Source organism: Elaeis guineensis, chromosome 9, assembly GCF_000442705.2.
Source record: "Elaeis guineensis isolate ETL-2024a chromosome 9, EG11, whole genome shotgun sequence".
NCBI lineage: Eukaryota > Viridiplantae > Streptophyta > Magnoliopsida > Arecales > Arecaceae > Elaeis > Elaeis guineensis.
In genome coordinates, this window is record NC_026001.2 from 19820046 (window position 1) to 19841539 (window position 21494).

Here is a 21494-nt window from a genome sequence, read left to right on the forward strand (position 1 = left end):
TAGATTCAATTGATGGAATCAGCATTGTTATCCTACAAGAAAATTCATCAATATATTTATATGATAATAAATGATTATTTTCATTGACTATAGTATTGAAAAAAATAATTTTCTAATTTGCTTTAATACTCTTCTATCTCTTGTATTTCTAGAGCCATGAAAATTCTTAAGATCAAACATGATCATAGGCATATTTTGTCTATACACAAAAGATGTACAAAGTACCTTCTAGAGGCAAGTATTTAATTATCTCAATTAAATTTATAAAAAATTAAAAAATTATCTCTATAAGTTCTCACTATCATTTTCGTGAAAATAAAAATAATAAGTCTTCCTTTTTCTTTTTGTCGAATTGTATTTTCATTAATCTCTTCAACAAATTTAGTCCAAAAGATAATAGATAGCACTGCATGCTCCACAATATTTACACATATTTAAACAATAATATTCTATATTGTTATTGGAAGATAAAGTGAGCTCATATATACTACCTCAAATTTTTGATTTTCAAATTCCTCCTATAAACTAACTTTTGGCTAATATATATTTGTTCCAGAGATCCAACAGCAATTATGTGACTAATAACACCTATAAACAATTTGATCAATGCAGTAGAAATATTTTCTCAAAGAATTATAAACTATACTAAATAAAATTTATATATACCAATCAAATAAAGATCATTATGATTTTGGATCGGTAATTCATCAAAATCAATAAAATTAAATTTTTGGAGAGGTATACCACAATTGGCATCATCAATTTGCTGCACAATTGTCTATTTATTAATGTAAATAATATATCTATGCATGGTAGCTCTGAATTTTTTTTTATTCTGTGCATCATTGAATCTTTCAATTAAATAGATATTTTCTTCAATAAAAATGGCCTTGAAATGCATCGAATCTTCCCTGTGGACTAATGCTTGAATAGTATTTTCTTGCATGAAATTAATTTATTGAAAATAATTTTGCAAAACATGTATATATCAAAATTAATAAAAAAATAGATATCTATTACAACTTTTTCATCAATGAAGATACAATTGACGTTTAGCCACTGATTATCTATATTAGGATTTATCAAATCTCAAATTCTTGTAATCCTAATCTTTATTTTCCAGCTTCATTTTTTTAAGGATAAATTTGATTGCTGATTATATTTCATATTTCCAATCACCTGTGTGGACAGTTGGAGGATCTAAATAAATGTACAAACCACTATAAAAGCAATCAGATAATGCTATCGTACAAATAATTATATACTTATATGAGTATAAAGTATATTGTTAAATGCTTCAAGAATACTTATATGTAAGTCCAAAATTTTTTTGTAAAGCAACATAAAGCTAACCATAGCTAAATACCAGAGTGGGCAAATATAATCCAACTTTATTTAATATCTGATCTTGACTTTTGTTAATTATCATGGCATAGCAAAGATTGATCAAAAATCATTTTCTTTAAAAAATAAATGGCTATTTTATTTTTTTACTTGTATCATAATATGAAAACTATAAATTCTGACATCGATGTTATCACTGATAATAACTTCTACCTCAATAACTTTTGTGATCAGATTAGTCACTATTAATCTGGAACCATTATAGAGATCCATACTTTGGTTTATATTTTGTAATATCATTATTAGTGCTTCATTTTTAATCTTAATTCATGATGTGGGATACCATTGAATTTTAAAAAATTCAAAAATTCAATTGGATAAAGAACATCCATGCATGTAGCATCCATTGATGTTTGATATATTGTATCGGAACTTAAATACATTTTTTCTTTACCAAAAAGTAGAGAAAGCAAATACATATTCATTTCATTGGTCATTTCATTTATAGGTGTAATGATAGTCATTTCTTTCAAATATATAGAATCAATATAATTTTTTTCAAATCAGAATAAATTCAAAAGCAAGGTACTGAACATAAACTCTTTTAGTTTTTATAAGCAGATCATCCAAAATTTTTATCCAGATAGCTTTTTTTTCATTATCATGTAATTTAATAGCTGATATTTTTCCATCATCAATATCCAAAATCTATTTACCAAAATTAATCAATGATACTCTGGATCTTCATCTATGTCATCATTCAACAATCGCATGTTTGTTTTCAACCAAAAAATTATACCGTAATTTCATAGATATAATTGACTTATTGATGCATCAATTGTATTTGTTCTATTTTCTCCAACTACGATCGGAAGGATCTATCTAAAATCTCCTTCGAACAGTATAATTTTTCCATCAAATGGCTTTTGCGATGCTTCTAAATCCCTCATATGTAGAATATCTTTCAAAAATTTATCGAGTGCATCAAAATAATTTCTATGATTCATAGAAACTTCATCCCAAACTATCAAACTTATTGATTCAATCAACTTTGCGAGCTGAGTATCTTTTTTAATTTCACATATTGAGTGGTTATCAATTTGAATTAGAATCTTGAATCGAGAATATGCTTTTCGACCATCTGATAATAAAACGATGCTATTTCAGAAGAAGTAACAACCAAAATAATTTTGCCATCCGACCTAATTTTTGATACAATAATTTGTCAAAGATAAAATTTTTTGTTCCTCCATGATAATATACAAAAAATAATCCATGATCATTTATAGCATCCAAGACTGTGTTATAAACTATATGTTGCTCCTCATTTAATCTATCAACCAATGTTAGATGCTCCTATTGTAGAATCTATGCATCATAATCGACCTCTTCTCTTAGTAATTTGTTATTTATTTCCTCCATCATAATTCTATTGAGTATTTAAATATTATAATCTGAAAGAAAACTAAAATTTTTATTGAATAATTTCTCCAATTCAAATAGAATATGATTTTTTTAACTGCAATTGTGAAATGGATAGATTGGGAAGTCCCGATATATTTTTCAAATTATAGATAATATCATTTGTAAATTTATTCCAATGCATCTACGATAATTTATTTGGATCTACTATTTCATAAAAAATAATTAATGTAACAAAAAATTGTCTTAGTTCAAAAGATATTATCCAGAAAGAAGCTTCATTCAATGCTTCATTCTATTTTCTATCATCTCCTAATAAACTAAGTGCATTACATGCGCATTTGAAATGTAAGATGTACAATATCATTTATGGTCCTGATTTCTTCATAATTTCTTGCTCCTTTCACTGTATTTAAGAGCATACGTAAATAATATAATTTACCTAAACTGGGATGAATATACACGATCTTGCCAATTCTGTTTCTTTATTTTCTTTTGGTGTATATTTTATCTTTAGCATTCCACAACCACCTCATAAAAAATTCTGCATATGTTAAATCCTGATCATCCTCGAAAATCTCATTAGTCTCCATCCACTATGTAAACATTATTTTGCCAATATCTCTCCTTATAAGAATGGATGGTAAACTTTGATCTCCATGATAGATAATCTTATTCTTAAATAGAATGTGCATAATTAAACGCTCAACAGTAAGTTCTCTAAAATGAATATCAAACTAGAATGATCTTCAAATAGTTTCATATGCTGATAAGTATCTATAATCAAGAAATATCTTTATTTTATTGACTTCTTCATAGCTTCATTCTCCAGTATTGATATTGACTGATATTTTTTTTATTATTACGATTCTTGTTCTATCCACACCTTTATTAACATACTTGAATAAATATTTAATCATCCTTGATCTATTGCACCATTCAACATTTATATATGCTTGATATTATATTATCGAATAAAAATTATATGTAACAACAAATTGGTTATCAAGCTTAATTCTATTTTTAATGGTACATCATCCATCATTCTTTCTTTTATAAGTAGCAAATCTATTCTTATCTATTACTGTTTGCTCTTGAAATTTTTTCGAAAAATGCTTAGAACAGTGTCCTTTGGTCATGCATAGAGATTTCATATTTTCTAATCCACATGGATTATGCATCAAAAACTTTATAATACATTCATACCCAAAAGGATCAGAAAATTTATCAAGTAACTTAATACATATTATTAAATTTATATCTATTGCTATTGGATATTTGTGCTCCAAACCCAATCAAAGTAATATATGTATATGCAGCAAACTAAATTTTTGAAATTCTATTGTATATTGAACTATAAAAAATATTTTAAAAATATATTAACAGAGTTGCTTATAATCACCATCATAATTTTTTAAAAAAAAAACTACATACTACCTATGACCGCTCTTCTAAAATGATGGTTCTTGATAATATCTAATATCAATTCTTTGAGTTTTATCTTGAAGACTCTACTGACAATATCGGACCTATCTTCAACTTTTTGATTAGGAATTAAATCTAAAATAGTCCTAATTTCAGGCTATTATGCATTACATGTAAATATAATGAATAAATATTATCCAGCTAGACAACTCAAGAGAAGGGAGGATGGATGAATTAGATTATTAAAAATTTTAACTAAGTAGTGAAAGTTGTGTAGAGAATAAAGGATAAACAAAGAGAAAATGAAGTAAATAAGGCAGCAAACATACAAACACACTAAATTTATAGTGGTTCGGTATACTATAAGTACCTATGTCCACTTTCCAAGCAATCTCTTAGGAATTCCACTATAAGTGACTAAATTGTAGTCTATTTGTTTTGATCGGGCTCACAAACAAACAAATCCAATTAATTTTAACTTAGGTCAACCAATCAAAACCTTTACAAGTCTTATCCTAAGGCTCCCAAATTAATTTCTAGTTTAAAACAAATAATCCCTTCAAATTTTAGCCCCCATTGAAACTAATACAGAATTTTTTTGAATTGAAAATAATATAACAATTTGAACCCTTTTAATGGCTGATTTGTTATCGATGAAACTCTCTTCAAGAAGCTTTGAATGCCAGCAGTAAATGCACTTGCTTCTCCTTGATTACACTCAGAAAAATCAAGAGAAATTTAATTTGGAGTAGGTGAACTCTCTTGAAAGCCAATAAATACTCAAAAATGCTCTTTTTTTATGAATAATTATTCTTCTCTTTGTCCCTTGCTCTTCCTTTTATGTCTTTATCATTCTCTCCAAGTTTAGAGTGATTTGAATTTAAAACTAGTCATTTTTTACTGTTAGAGATGAAAAATGGTCATTGAAAATTTGTTAAGATGAAATTGAGCTCCCTATAGAACTAGCCGTTATGCCTCTTAGATGCAATCGAGCCGACTCCAAATGGCCTCGAGGCAATTCGATTTTGGTTCAAGTCTGCTCCACTGCATTTTGAGTCTACTCACCTTCGATCTTCAAAGATATGGCATTTTATTCCTCTGAGAGAGCCGGCTCGAATTTTGATCGAGTCGGCTCGACTCTCATAAATTGAAAATCATCTTTCTGTGCCACTAAGAGAGTCGACTCAAATTTGGATCAAGCTTGCTCGATTATTTGAACCTACAAAATAGCCTTCTGTATATCTGATAGAGCCAGCTCGAATTCAATCCGAGTCGGCTTGACTTCGTGCCAAGCTATTATGCCAGTCCCGTTTCGTGCCAGAGCCAGCTCAGTTTACAGATGAGTCGGCTTCAATTCTTCAAAAAGATTTTTCTTGAGCTGTTTATCTTTGAAATTGATTTTTACTTGACTTAAATGATCTTCAATCATATTTAGAGCCTTTCAATGATGTTTTTCTTAACAAAAATATTTTTTGATACACTTGAGAGATATTAGTATTAATTTATGCTCTAATAATTTATGATTATTAAAATCATTTCTGGGGTCAACAATCTCTTTCTTTTTTATGATGATAAAATATTGAGCATATAGTTATATATATATAATAATTGCTCAATGTAAAAAGATGTATAGTATCAAGAGTGTCGATTTTTATATTTAAATATACATTATATGCAAAAATAATTTTTGATTTGATCTATTGTATGAAAGAATTATGTTTTCACTCCTAGTTGCATAAAATTTTAAAAATATATCAAGTCATTGAAATTTTAGCTCCCCCTTAATAAGTGCTTTCTATGAAATGATATACATGTTAAAATTTAAGTAGGTAAAAATTTTTATGTATTTTAACCTTCCTAACCTTCCAATATATTCAGATGTCATTTGAAATTGTTAATCAAATAAGCACTTATCAAATAATTCAATTAATATGCTCAATCAATTACTCAATTTTCTTCCCCTTTTTGTCAACATCAAAAAGAATAAGTACAAAGAGAATAGGATAAACTAAAATAAATGTTCATTTGTAGATAATATTCATTATAAACTGGTATGGTTTACAAAAAGTTGCCTTACAAATAATATAACATTTGACATTATATTACATCACGAAGCAAAATACTCGAGACATTAAAAGACATATAAAACCTAAGAAAGCTAGTCCTCATCAAATAGGAACTCTATGATAGGCTCAGGAGGATCAGAGGATGAGGAGGAAGAGGTAACTCTCCTGCTTCAGATCCTAATAGAAGGCCTAGAGCCAAGGGAAGGAAAACCAATGCCAAGTCGAATAATGGCACTGAAGGGGGGTTTGGCAGTAGAGGAAGATGGGTGAGACTGACTGGAGGTAGGTCTAGGCTGGCTAAAAGGGGGTTGAGATCGAAGTGGAAAAATTCGAGCAATGAGCTGACCGATCTGAGACTCCATCCTCCATATCGCCTCAAGGAGAAATCCTTCACCGTCCTGCTTAGAGAGAATGGCATCCTCAACTCTCTTAGCAACCTGGGCAGTCGTCTGAGATAGATGCTCGATGTCCCGAGATAAATAAGAAGTTTAACTTTGAGTCTTCTCCAAAATCTCTAAGTGTTAAGACAAACCATTAATCTACTGACTAAGCTCCTCATGCTGTCCCTGAGATGATATCCTGTGCTCCTCAAGATCCTAAAGTATCTGCTGTTTAAAATCGGTAAACATTGCTTCCATTTTTTCCATAATCTTCTCCACAACCCTTTTAGAACTGAAACCATGATGCATAAAAGGGGTGTAGGGAGAAATAGTAGCTCCAAGTAGATGCTTTCATGCAATAGATGTGGGGGTCGGTGCTGGTGCTGGTGAAGATGGTCTAGTTGCAAGTGCTAGTGAGGATGGGTCGGTAGAGTCTGAGAGGGATGATGAAGATCCAGATGCATGAACATGTCCTCCCTCAGCTTTTCTTACCCACTGACCATTCATTTTCTGGTATCCCATACGATGTAGTGAGTGAATAGTATAATGTCAGTGTGAGTGAGGGACTTGAAGTCTTCACCTTCCATGTCAATCTCAACATCTATAAAAATCAGGGTGAAGACCATTCCATAAGGCAAACATGCCTTAGTCTTAGACCTCCCAGCAGCATACCTCATCTGCTTAATCATCATATACGGTAGGTTCAAGGCAGTCCCCTCAACCATGCAAATCATAACAATAAGATCTTTTCTTGATACCTAGTCAAATCTCTCTATTCTATGAAAAAGGATCCTGCAAATCATGCTGTGGAGAAGTTTCAGCTCAGCCGGCAGAAGATTTGCTCTGTGAAAGTCAAAGTTCTCTATATTTTCTCTACATAGAATCCTTCTTAAACCTTCAAAGTCATTTTGTAGCTCAGAAAAATAGATTCCAAGGCATGGCATTTCCAGCTAATGCCCTAATTTTTTTTGATCTAGGGCAATCTCAGTCCCCTTTACCGTAGACCAAATGTAGTCCATATCTGTTTGCAAATTTTAAAAAAACTCTCTCATAAGGTTGGGGTAAGCAGTACCTCGAGTGAATAAATTTTCTCTCACACCTGTTGACAAATCCAAGGGCCAGTACGGAAGTTTTCACTATCCAGAAATCCAAAGCTGATCTTCTTGCCCATGGTGACTGCACGAGATGCCATAGAGATGCGATTCAAAGGAGAGATGGATGCAGAAGGAGCGGGTCAAAGATCTTCAAGCTGACGCTTTCACTTGGACTGTGCTTCATGCTCCTCGTTAGTTCCTCACTTCTTAGCGACGGCAGTACGAACTCAGGATGCCATTGCTCGGATTCCCAAGATTTTGGAGGGTAACAGGAAAAGAGAAGGGCGAGGGTTTGGGAATGGAGTCGTAAGGATTTGAGGTGGGGCAAGCTAGAAAATAAAGTGAATAGGTTTTTAGAAAAGTCAGATATTTTATCTAAAAAATTAAGTCCTGATCGTTGAGTCAGTTTGAATCCTGGTTTGGATTAGCTCGATAGAATAGCCGAGCCAGCTCGAGTCCCAATCTCAAAAATGAATAAAAATTTAGAACTAATTCGACATGGGTCAAAATTTTTTTGAAAAATTTCACACGAAATCTACTTATAGATAAGCAAAAAATTATTGAAGAAATTTTTAATTAAAAAGGGTCACAAATTCTTAATTCACCTCTGATCATTCTAAACCTGTCTTCATTGAGAGGTTTGGTAAAAATATTGGCCAATTGATTTTTAATACAAACAAATTCAAGTATGATGTCATTATTTTGAATATAATCTCTAATGAAGTGATGTCTAATTTCAATATACTTTATTCTAGAGTACTGAATAAAATTTTTGGTTAAGTTAATAATACTTGTATTGTCACTTTTATATTTTAGTTTATATCATAATCTTCAAGTTGTTGTTTAATCCATAAAATTTATACACAATAGCTTCCAGCAGCAACATATTCGACTTCAGTAGTAGATAATGCAACTGAATTTTATTTCTTACTATATCAAGATATTAAGTTTAGTCCTAAAAATTGACATGTTCCATTTACACTTTTTCTATCAATTTTATATTCTCCATAATCAGCATCTGTATAATCAATTAGTTTAATTGATGATAGTTTTGAATACCATAATCTTAGATTTTATGTGTCAACTAGGTATCTAAGAATTCTTTTGACAGCAAGTAAGTAACTTTCTTTGAGATTAGATTGAAATCTAGCATATATACAAATACTAAAAAGTGTATCAGGCCTACTAGTAGTTAAATATAGTGATGAGTGAATCATACCTCTATATAGCTTTTAGTCTATACATTTACTATTTCATCTTTATCAAGTTTGCATGTGAGGCTTATAAGTGTGCCAATTTTTTTGCGTTCTTCATTTCAAATTTCTTTAGTATCTCACCAACATATTTGGATTGATTGATAAATTTTTTTTCTTTATTTGTTTAATTTGAAGTTCAAAAAAAAATATCAATTTTTTTATTATTCTCATTTCAAATTCACCTTGTATAAGCTTAACGAATTCTTGACAAAGATCCTCATAGTAACCCTAAAAATAATATTATCTACATAAATTTGAACTATAAGTAAATCATTTTTTTTTAGAAATAAAATTGTATCAACACTACCTCTAGTGAAATTATTTTCAAGTAGAAATTTACTTAACTTTTAATACCAAGCTCTAGATACTTGTTTTAGTCCATATAATGCTTTATCAAGTTTGTATATATGATTTGAAGAGATGTGATTTTTAAAATTAGATGATTATTCTATAAAAACTTCTTCAACTATATATCTATTTAGAAAAGTACTCTTTACATCTATTTGGAATAATTTAAAGTTCATATAACAAGCAAATACAAGTAGCAATCTAATAGTTCTAATCTAGCTACCGGTGCATACATTTCATCAAAATCTATTCTTTCTTCTTGATTGTATTTTTTAACAACTAATCTTGCTTTATTTCTTACTATATTATCATTTTCATCTAATTTATTTTTAAATACCCATTTAGTACCAATAATTTGATGGTTAATTGGTCTACTTACTAATGTTCATATATTATTCCTTTCAAATTGATTTAATTCTTCTTACATGTCAAGTATCCAATTCGGATCATTTTTAGCTTCTTCAATGTATTTAGATTTAATTTGTGAAATAAAAATAAGATAATCATAAATTTCTATAAAGATGGATCTAACTCTTACACCTTGTGAAGGATCATCAATTATAACATCTTTAGGATAATTATGGACATACCTCCATTCTTTGGGTAGATCATCATACTTTTTGTTCATACCTTCATTTTGAATTGCTTCATGATCATTATCTTTTGAATCTCTCTCTTCATTGGTATTAGGTTTGTCCTTCAGGTTGAGTTCATTTACTCTTTTTTTCAAGCTTCCTGCATTATCATCAAGAACATCTTCTTTTTTTGAAGATAGATTATTAGTTTCATCAAAGATTACATGGATAGATTCTTTAATAATTAAGATACATTTGTTGAAGACTCCATATGCTTTGCTAGATGTAGAGTATCCAAAGAAGATATCCTCATCTGATTTAGCATCAAATTTTTCACGATTATCTTTTCCATTGTTTAAGATGAAACATCTATATCCAAAAGTATGAAAATAGCTAATATTTGGTTTTCTTCCCTCCCAAAACTCATAGAAAGTTTTCTTAAGAATTGGACAAATCAAAATATACTTTAAAATATAACATGCATTATTTATAGCTTCAGTTCAAAAATATTTTAAAAGATTTTCTTCACATAATATAGTTCTAGCCATTTTTTCTAAAGTTCTATTCTTTTTCTCAATAATATCATTTTGTTGAGATGTTCTTGGAGTGGAAAGATTATGTTCTATGCCAATTTTATGATAAAAAAATTTAAAATTTTAATTTTCAAATTCAGTACCATGGTCACTTTGGATTCTAACAATTATAAAGCTCTTTTCATTTAAAATTTTTCGATAGAATTTTGAAAATATAGAAAAAACTTCATCCTTACGTGCTAAAAATAAAATCCAGATAAAACAAAAGAAATCATCTATGATCACAAATCCATACTTCTTTTCTCCTAGACTTGTAATCCTAATAGGTCCGAAGAAGTCCATATGAATCAACTTAAGTGGCCTAATAGTTGGATTTAAAATACCTCCTAGTTTGTTTACTAAATTGAGATGCATCAAAAGCATGATCTTTTTCAAAATTTAGTTTAGATAAATTTTTGACTAAATCTTTTGTAATTAATCTTGATAAAATATTCATGCTTGCATGACTCAACTTATGACGCCAGAGCCAACTAGTTTTTTTGATTTTAGCATCTATAGTAATAAGACATTGATTACTCTTTATGGCTATCTCATCAAGATCAATATATAAACATTGCCATACCTATATCTAATAAATTTGATGCTATCATCAAAGGGACTAGTAACTATACATAGAGATGATTCAAATATGACTTTGAATCTTTTAGCACATAGTTGACTAATACTTAGCAAGTCATGCTTTAGACTATTAACAAGTAATATATTTTCAATAAAATGGAGGGAGTGATTTTGATTTTATCAATTCTAATAATTTTTTCTTTGTCATTGCCGTTAAAGATTACCACTCCTCCATTCTTTTTTCAAGGATGATAAATTGATTCTTGTTATCCATCATATATCATGAACAGTCACTATCTAAGTACCATGCTCTCTTATTTTCATTGGCTATAAGATATTCCTGTAAGATAATCAAATAATTGATTTAGATGCCGAAGTCTTCTCAGATCCTTTAGGGTTAGCAATCATAATTTCTTTTGGAATCCAAATCTTTTAAACTATTTTTCCATCAGATTTTTCTATGTTACATATATATGCTTTGTGTCCTACTCTACCACCACTGAAACATGTGACATGTGAGGTGATATGTAATAAAGAACTAATATAAAGATTTTTTAAGAACTTTTATTTTTGTTAGGATTGAAACCGATACCAGCTTTATCATAGATGGCTTTTTGATGTTTAAAATTATTTATAATTTTTTTAAATAATATATAAATTTATCAACCAATAGTTTCAATCTGCTTACTTCAGTTTTTAGGATGTGATTCTCTTCAAGTAATAATATATTATTTTTATGATATTTCATCCTTTTCTTTGGTTAATGATGTATTCTTATTTTTCAAATCTTTATATTTAGTGCTAATTTTTTTGAAATTATTAAGTAGCTCATGAAATGCATCTTGAGAGTTCTTCAAATGTAAGATCTGTAGATTGTTTAGAAATTATCTCTTCATCTTGTGCCATGAGATACAAATTCACAATATCTTGATTTTCTTCATCTAAAGAGGAATCATCACCATCACTCCATGTTGCTATCATAGCCTTTTTCTTAGATTTCTTGAAAATTTTCTTGAGAGTTGGACAGTCAACCTTGAAATGGCTCAATTTTTTGCATTCGTAACATAGTGGCTGCTTCCTATCCTTTTCTTTATCTTTACTTGATTCATCTTTGACTGGTAGTCTTTTCTTGAATCCTTACCATCTTTTCCTTATGAATTTCTTAAATTTTTTTGTAATAAGGACTATATCCTCGTCATCATAATCATCTTCGCTAAACTCCTTAACTTCTTCATCATTTACTACAGATTTGAGGACAATAGTCTTTTTCTTTCATCCTTCATCTTTACTGTACTGCAATCATTATTAGTTCATATGTCATCAAGGATCTAATGAGCTCTTTCAAGGATAGTACGTCAAATCTTTTGCCTCTTGAATAGCTGTGACTTTTATTTTTCAAGACTTTGACAAAGATCTAAAAATTTTTCTTACCAAATCACTATTAGAATGAGCTCTACCAATATTTTTTAATCTATTTATAATATTAGTGAAGCATGTAAACATTTCAATGATCATTTCACTAGGTTTTATTTTGAAAAATTTATATTGGTGCACAAGTATATTAATTTTTGATTCTTTGACTTGATTTGTGCCTTCATGGATTACTTCAAATCTATCACAATTTTTTTTGCTAAATTATATGTGAAAATTTGGTTAAACTCATTTGCATCCAAGGTACAATATAGAACATTCATAGCCTTGCATTTAGCTGAATTGACCTTCTGTTCTCTTCATTCCAATCCCTTTTAGGTTTGAAAATGCTAATGCCATCAATTATAATGATGGATGTGTGCAGCCCATTGATTAGATACTCCACATATCATAATCAAGAGCTTGAATAAAAATTCTCATGCGTGCTTTTCAATATGTATAGTTTGTACCATTAAAAAGTGATAGTCTATTTATGGATTGCCCTTCGATAAGAGAACCTTCTAATTATATTATCATAATCTTTATCTCTTGATCGTTAGATTAATATCTAGTTGAGAATCAAGCTCTGATATTATTTGTTACCCAGCTAGACAACCTAAGAGGAGGGGATTACATTGGGTTATTAAAAATTTTAACTAAGTAGTGAAAGCTATGTAGTGAATAAAAGATAAATAGAGAGCAAATGAAGTAAACAAGATAGCAACATACAAACACACCAAGTTTATAGTGGTTCGATGTACTACAAGCACATACATCCACTCCCTAAATGATTTCTTGAAAATTCCATTATAATCAATTAGATTATAGTATGTTTGTTTTGATCAAGCTCACAAACAAATCTAATTGATTTTAACTTAGATCAACCAATCAAAATCTTTATAAATCTTATCTCAAGGCTCCCAAACTAATTCCTAGTTTAGAACAAAAAATCCTTTTAAGTTTGAGCCTCCATTAAAATTAATACATAATTTTTTTGAATTAAAAATAATACAATAATTTGAACCTTTTAATGACTGATTTGTTGTTGATGAAGCTCTCTTGAAGAAGCTTTGAATGTTGCTTCCCTTTGATTGCACTCAAAAAAATTAAAAGAAATTTAATTTGGAGTAGGTGAATTCTCTTGAAAGCCAATGAATGCTCAAAAGTGCTCTTCTCTCATGAATAGTTGTTCTTCTCTTTGTCCCTTGCTCTTTCTTTTATGTCTCTATCATCCTTCCAAGTTCAGAATAATTTGAACCTAAAACTAGCTATTTTTGACTGTTGAAAATAAAAAATAACTATTGAAAATTTGTTGGGATGAAACTGGACTCGCTGCAAAACTAGCCGTTATGTCTATCAGACGCACTCGAGCCAGCTCGAAATGATCTCGAGTTGGCTCAATTTCAATTCGAGCTTGCTCTACTGTATTTCGAGTCTACTCTCTTTCGATCTTAAAAAATATGACGTTCTGTGCTCTCGAGAGAGCTAGCTCGGATTCTGATCGAGTCAGCTCCACTCTCAGAAATCGAAAATCATCTTTCTATGCCATTGAGAGAGCTGGCTCGAATTTGGATCAAGTCTGCTCGATTCTCTCGACTAACAGAATAGCCTTCTATATGTCTGATAGAGTCGGCTCGGATTCATTCTGAGTCGGTTTGGCTTCATGCCAAGCCATTATGCTAGTCTTATTTCGTGCCAGAGCAAGCTTGATTTATAGATGAGTCAGCTTCAATTCTTCAAAAGGATTTTTCTTAAGCTATTTGTTTTCGAAACTAATTTTTACCTAACTCAAATGATCTTCAATCATAGTTAGAGCCTTCCAACTATATTTTCCTTAACAAAATCATTCTTTGACATACTTAAGAGATACTAGTATCAATTTATGCTCAAATATTTTGTGATCATCAAAATTATTCCTGGGGTCAACAATAAATCAGGATGTCCACACCATCTATAGATAGCAATAGTATCTTAATAGTTCTAGATCATATATTTAAGACTATCAGTAAAACTTAAGAGCAAGATAATCTTCTTTCCTAGTGCATCACCATCAACATCACCACAAATGACAATATTTTTAATTTCCTAATAAATTTAAATCGAAGATCTTTCTGATTTCTCCTGATATAATCTAATCTCTCCTCCTCAGCACATGAAAAAGCATCAATTATATATTGCTAAAATAATCTCCCTCCTTTTATCAGTATCTTTTCTTTATTGATTCTTTACTGTATTCCATGGGTATAAAATTCTCTCATAGTAACATATTGTCTAATATTTGAACATGTATGAAAAATTTCTCTATATAGGATGTCAATTCTAAAACCATCTTTATCAAATGGGAATAAAATTGGATATTGCATAGTTATAAAGCTTAGGTGTAAATCACCGATACGTCTCAAACCTTCTATTTTATATTCAACAATAATGTCATGCTGGTGATCCACTTGGCTTAGATCGTCAATAATCAAAGCTGCTATTTCAGAAGCCGAAGGTGTACTATACTACAAACTATCTCCATCACATCTTCCCAATAATCTTAGGCGCACGAATGAAATTTAAGATTGTTCAAAATAATCTCTAGTCAATCTAAAAGCTCTGACAATTTTGTTTTCTTCATCAAACATCTTCATCAATCCTTCAACAATTCCTCAATCTATATCCATCGAAATATCATCTGAATTTAGTGCACTCAGTCTATTACTTCATTTCTACTATCACACACACACACACACACACACACACACACACACACACACACATATATATATATATATATAAATATATATATATATATATATATAACTGTGTAAATTTGGATCTCTCTCCCTTGACTGGAAGAAGCAAACTCATTCTATAATGATTTTTCCTATTGATCTAAAATACATACGGTCAAGGTCTATTGATTTCATTATCAATTCTCACTTTAATATTTTCTCAAAATTTCAAAGCCCTCCTCCCACAATCATAATTTAATAAACCATCCAAAAAGCTGGAGTTTGTTTTGCCAACGGTAAATCCACTCTTCCTTCATGATAGCATAAACTAAATATAAATCTAGATATATTATATATTTTGTGCACACGTTCTCTGTACCAAAACAAAGCTTCACAAAATTGATACTGATATTCGAGAAGATCGATGTTTAATAGTTCAGTAAGGTTACCTACAACATCAGAAAAAAAAGATAAAAATTTTAAATCAAGTTGAACTTTCCTCTAGCTTTAAGAAAATTGAAACAACCTATTGCACTATTAGCAAATAGCTCACTCTATATATTAGGAAAAGCTAGATCGAAATACTCTTGATGATTTATTCGGTCATCAACTAAAATTTCAATCAATCTCAATGTAAATGAATATTGTAAAATCAAAGTATAATTAATCTAGATCCAAATATAATAGATAATACCTTCTTCTACATTTAATATGAGATTCTTTTCCAATATATTATGCTTGCTTATTGCCATGCATGTACCCCCGTCAGCATCAAACACTATATTTTTATCGAAACTTTGAGAGCTTTTATATACAACGGTATATAAACTTCGTTCGACATTCACGATAAAATGATAATGTATATGTTGGTATTATTTTCTTCCATCAGTATTGTTTGCGCAACTTTTCTTCTCGAATAATCTTTTAACTTTTTGTTGAGCAATGATATTCATCCTTCTCATTCTATTCTCCCTATGTGCTTTGTATGAACTCATTTTATGATGCAAAAGAATAAATTAAATTCAAAGATATTTGAAGCCTGAACCATGTAAATTTTTATACTTTTTTATGAAACAAAAAAATTAAAAAAAAATTAAACAACATATAAACTTCAATATGGCACAAATAAATAGAACTAAAATCAATAGTAAATAAGTTCTGGAGAAATTTTCTAGTCTGAACGTTCAATTTAAGAATGAATTATATAATCTAGAAAAATGTTGAGGATTGAAGGAACATGGTAGTAATTTAGCCAATACCTTATAGAACAATTAGACCGAAGAAATGGAATTTTGAAAATAAATTGGCCTATAAAGAATAATGGAACCTAATTTAGTAGAATTTCATTTAAAAAAATTATCCCCAATAATTTATGCTAATTTTTTGAATGGATGAAAGCATTTGTTTCATGATTTTATGTTTGGGATGCTAGTTCATTGATTTTATGTTTTGAAACGTAGTTAAATTTTATTGAGGATACATATTTTCAGTATATCAATATCAAAGCGAATGAAAAATGATGCGCGACCTGTGAGCCCCTTTTCATCCTAAAAAAAGAATATAAGCGAGATTAGGATTATGCCAATCATTTATCAAAACATAAGTAAATATTATTGCGGAATTCAAAAGACATTACCATTGCAAAATAGACATATAATAAAAAGAAAACCAACCACAGCTATACCCAAAAATACAAAATGCAAAACCTCACATTAATACTCACCCATGGCATTGGTTTCAATCTAACACTCCCAAAATTTTTTATATCTTGCCCTAGATAATATTATCACTAACCAATGATTTAGAATCTGGATGAAATATCTTTCTATACTTTTTGTTTTTTTTTTCTAAGGTACTGTATTTATCTAACAACCTTTTATACTTATCAACCAATAAATTGTGTGCTCATACTCAAGCTATTCATGAACATCGTTAATTCTTCGGTACATACACTTATAATATTCTTGATCTTCGAAGTTAAAATTTTTCACTTCAAATTTTAATCTTTGTTGTAACCTATTTATTGCACATCCTACAGTAGATTCCTCAGTTTCATTTTGATTATGCATGGAAAGACCCTAAGTTTTAAGAATTTCTGGTGATTTATTAACAGACTCAAGCACAATTTTGAGATATGCCCTCAGCATCCCATCTTCATGTATCTCTAATCCATATAGTAGCTTATATATTTCTAATCTATTGGTTATCTCCTTGAGCATGACCTTCGACAAAATTTTGACTGTTAATATTTCTGCAACTATCAAGGGCTAAAGATCAGTGTTCTAATTCAAAGAAAATTTCAAAGTAAACAAAATATAATAAATTTTAAATCTAGCTAAACAATGAAAGAGGGTATTCTTCTAAACTACCTAATACAACCAATTAATAATATCCAATAATATCATTATTTTAGTCATTTATCAAAGCACATCAAAGTACACACTCTGGCTACTAATACAATAACTAAACAAAAAATCAAACAAATTACGATCAAACTAAGTAATATATCACATTGACAAAATCAGACGCTAAAAATCAATCACATGGCATCAATTAAGGAATAGTATTTAAAAAAATCATCATGTATGTTATATCATGCACATTTATAATGGTATATTATATATCCATTTATCACGTAGATTTATTCTGAAATACAATCAAAGCAAAAAAGGCAACCTTTTTTTTAAAAAAAAATAAGATACCTTTTTTTCATGAATCAAAAAAGAAAGTCATATTTAACTTAGATGTGGCATTAAGTGAATCATAAACCAACCTTTAAAAAAAAATAGCATATTATATTATTTTATTGGCACACTACTTTATGATAATAATCAAGATACTGCATTTATCAAATGATAAATTTATTTCATTAACTTAATTCTAAAAAAATTATTTAATAAACATATTCAATTTTCCTATCCTTAAAAAAAAAATTTCTTGCCAATTTATGTTAATGAGCATGCTTTTTTTAAAAAAAATAATCAATTTATGTCAATATTGTATAACATTCATCTTGTGAGAATATCATCATTTTTTTTCATCAAACTAATGCAAATAAAAGACATAGCAATATATATTCCTTGCAACTTCTGCATAATATAAATATGCGGATGCCAACACAAAAAAATCATAAACATCAAGAGTATGCAAGCACCCACATACAATATCCATGCAACCAATTCTTGCATAAAGTTTTTATGGGATCTCACAAATAGTAAGAGGATGCATGGAGTTTTTATGCATGATGTACGCATAAACTGCTCTATGCAAAGGTCCCCTTAAATAACCCAGTCTTCTCTCTCTCGACCCCCCCTAACGCCCCCCACCATTGTGCGGCCACTTGTCGAATCTACACCTGTCGCTCCTCGCTCACTGGATCCACCGATATGGGCCAATTTCAGCGACTGAGAATATGCATTGAGGAGCCTAAAGCCAACGACCGTGGATCTGTCGCTCTATACCTCGATGAGTAAGCGTGCCGCTCGCTGATAGGTTCTCTGCCTCTAGTACCTTCCATAATCCCGTTCTTCTTTCCTTTATGTCGGTTATGGATTCACACCCCCCCCCCCCACTTCTTTTTTTTTCTCTTTTCCTTATCCCTATTTTCATTTTCTCCCAACCCTCTTTGTTGCCATTTCCATCTCTATAACCCCAACCCTAACCCTAACCCTAACCGACACCCTTTGCAACCCTATCGCCATCCCCACCTTCGCGGATGAAGCCCTAAAACCCAACCTTACTAACCCAAAACCCTAGCAATCCGTTGATCAGACCCTGAGCCTAACCTGAACCCCAATGCTAACCCTTAACTGATTGTAACCTCAGCCCTAATCCATCGTCGCTGCCACTTTTGTGGACCAAACCCTAACCCTTACCCTTACCCATGCCGGCCCTCAACCTACCCACCACCATCCCAATCCCCCTAATGTGATCCTGACCATTTGTGATCCTCACTCTCCTCTGCCGTCCCTCCCCTCTGCCAGCCAAACCTTAACCCTAAATTAGGCTACCGATGCTGACCTTGACAAGGACCTTATAACACAGACCCTAAGCCCAAACTGAACCCTATTGGGAAACTTAGAGCTAACCCAACCATGCAGGCTAACTCAAACTGAAAAATTGACTCAAAAATTCTAATCCGAAACCATCCAATCCAATATCCAATAACTCTATCACCCAATAGCCCAAACCTATTAGGTCGAATAATAAAACTAGGACCGTTCAGCCCAAACTCGTTAGGTCGATTAATAAAACCTGAACTGTTTTGCCTGGACCCAAAACCTGAAATTAATCTCATTGGATCCTAACCCAAAAACCAAAAATAACCTAAGGGACCAGGAGAGCTGAAGTTCAGCAACCATCCCGATCCCTATTCTCTTGTCCTCTTTCATCCATGCCACTGTGAATGCCTACTAAAGCACTGGCCACAGCGATCTCCGTGATTGGCAGGCTGCTACATGTAGTAACCTCCCCAAATGGTGATCAATAGTGGCCCCATATCTACGCTGATCACTATAATCCTATCTCCCATATGATGCAACACGGAAGGAGGAAGGCTGCCAAAGAATGCAATAACCCCCCGTAGCTCTAATAGCAAATATGCGAATGAACCATATCTCAAGTTGGATCAAACCTCCCCCTTTCTCAGATGATGTACTAAGGAGAATGGATGGCTGCAGCACATTTTTAGCAACCACTCCATACAGTCTGATGAGTTCAAAATAAAGAAAATAATACAAATCACTAGAAAATCCTATCTTCCACTTACGCCTGCTACCCAATATCGAGAGAGAGATATTTATAATCCACCCTCCCTCATCGACTGTCCTTCATCGGATCGTATCTCCTGCTTCTCTAATTGAGCAGTCCCCTCTATTAATCAGAATAGAGATGCTAGCATATTGAGTCGCCGTCCAAATCTTATCCAACAGCTTTTGACCATCATTCCTCCTGACCATCGGTCAGAAAAAATTATGTGGGGATTACTCTATTCAATGGAGTCTATCTTGCAATCAATATCCAACTCCTGTCTCTCGCCCTTTTAAATAGAGGGTTCTATCACCAAGCAAACGGATGTAGAGCACATATTTGTTTCTTTTTTTTAATGCTAAATAAATGGATATAAGGCTATCGTACTTTTTTTAATTATTTTTTTAATATAATGAGTCCAGCCGTAAAGTGAATTGCATGCACCATTAGATGTAGGACACGTGGCATATCAGATTATGGATACATGACATTATAGATATGCAACACTTGCCGTTTCGGAAGAGCACTGGATTCTCCTTTAATGTATTTGTATAGATTTATTCCATAACATATATTTTGTGTTGCGTTATGCAGAATTTGTTTTCAATAATATCCACATGCTCTTTACTAATTATTTTATTATATAATATATTCATGATATAATTAAATAATCAATTTATACATATTTAATATTCTTTGTGTTTCAAATTTTTCTAATCCAATTTGATCAAAACTATCTGATGGATTGGTAAAATGAACATTATACTCAATTAAATCCAATCCAAATGGAATTGTATTAAGTTTGGGCTCAATTATTTGATCTGAAATAAATATGAATGGGATTAAGGTTGTGTCCATCCTAATCCAACCCAACTTGCTTGTAGCCCTACTTGGTACCAATGACCTAGGTTTGAGTCTCACACTCACTCAACTTTGGCTGGATTTTCTCCCCTCCAAGTCCGCACGCGCGCGCCCACACACACACACACACACACACATATATATATATATATATATATATATATATATATATCAAAAAAATAGAAAATAGAGGAAGAAAGGATGAATCTAAGAACTTACAAGATTGAGATCCAACAATGGGAATCAAATCATTGTATAACAAAGCCTCGGGAACCTGAGATTCCTATGAAACCCCTTGAATGTTTAGGAGCAGCTTAGACTTCAGCTCCCCCTAATATTGAATCCATTTACATCAGCTGATGCACTAATGCCAACTAGGACTGCGCGCGTGCGCACACACACATATATATATATATATCAAAAAAATAGAAAATAGAGGAAGAAAGGATGAATCTAAGAACTTACAAGATTGAGATCCAACAATGAGAATCAAATCATTGTATAACAAAGCCTCGGGGAACCTGAGATTCCTATGAAACCCCTTGAATGTTTAGGAGCAGCTTAGACTTCAGCTCCCCCTAATATTGAATCCATTTACATCAGCTGATGCACTAATGTCAACTAGGACTGCGCTGGTACATCAAGGCTACCAGGACTGCGCTGGTACATCAAGGCTACCATTCCAACCACATTTTA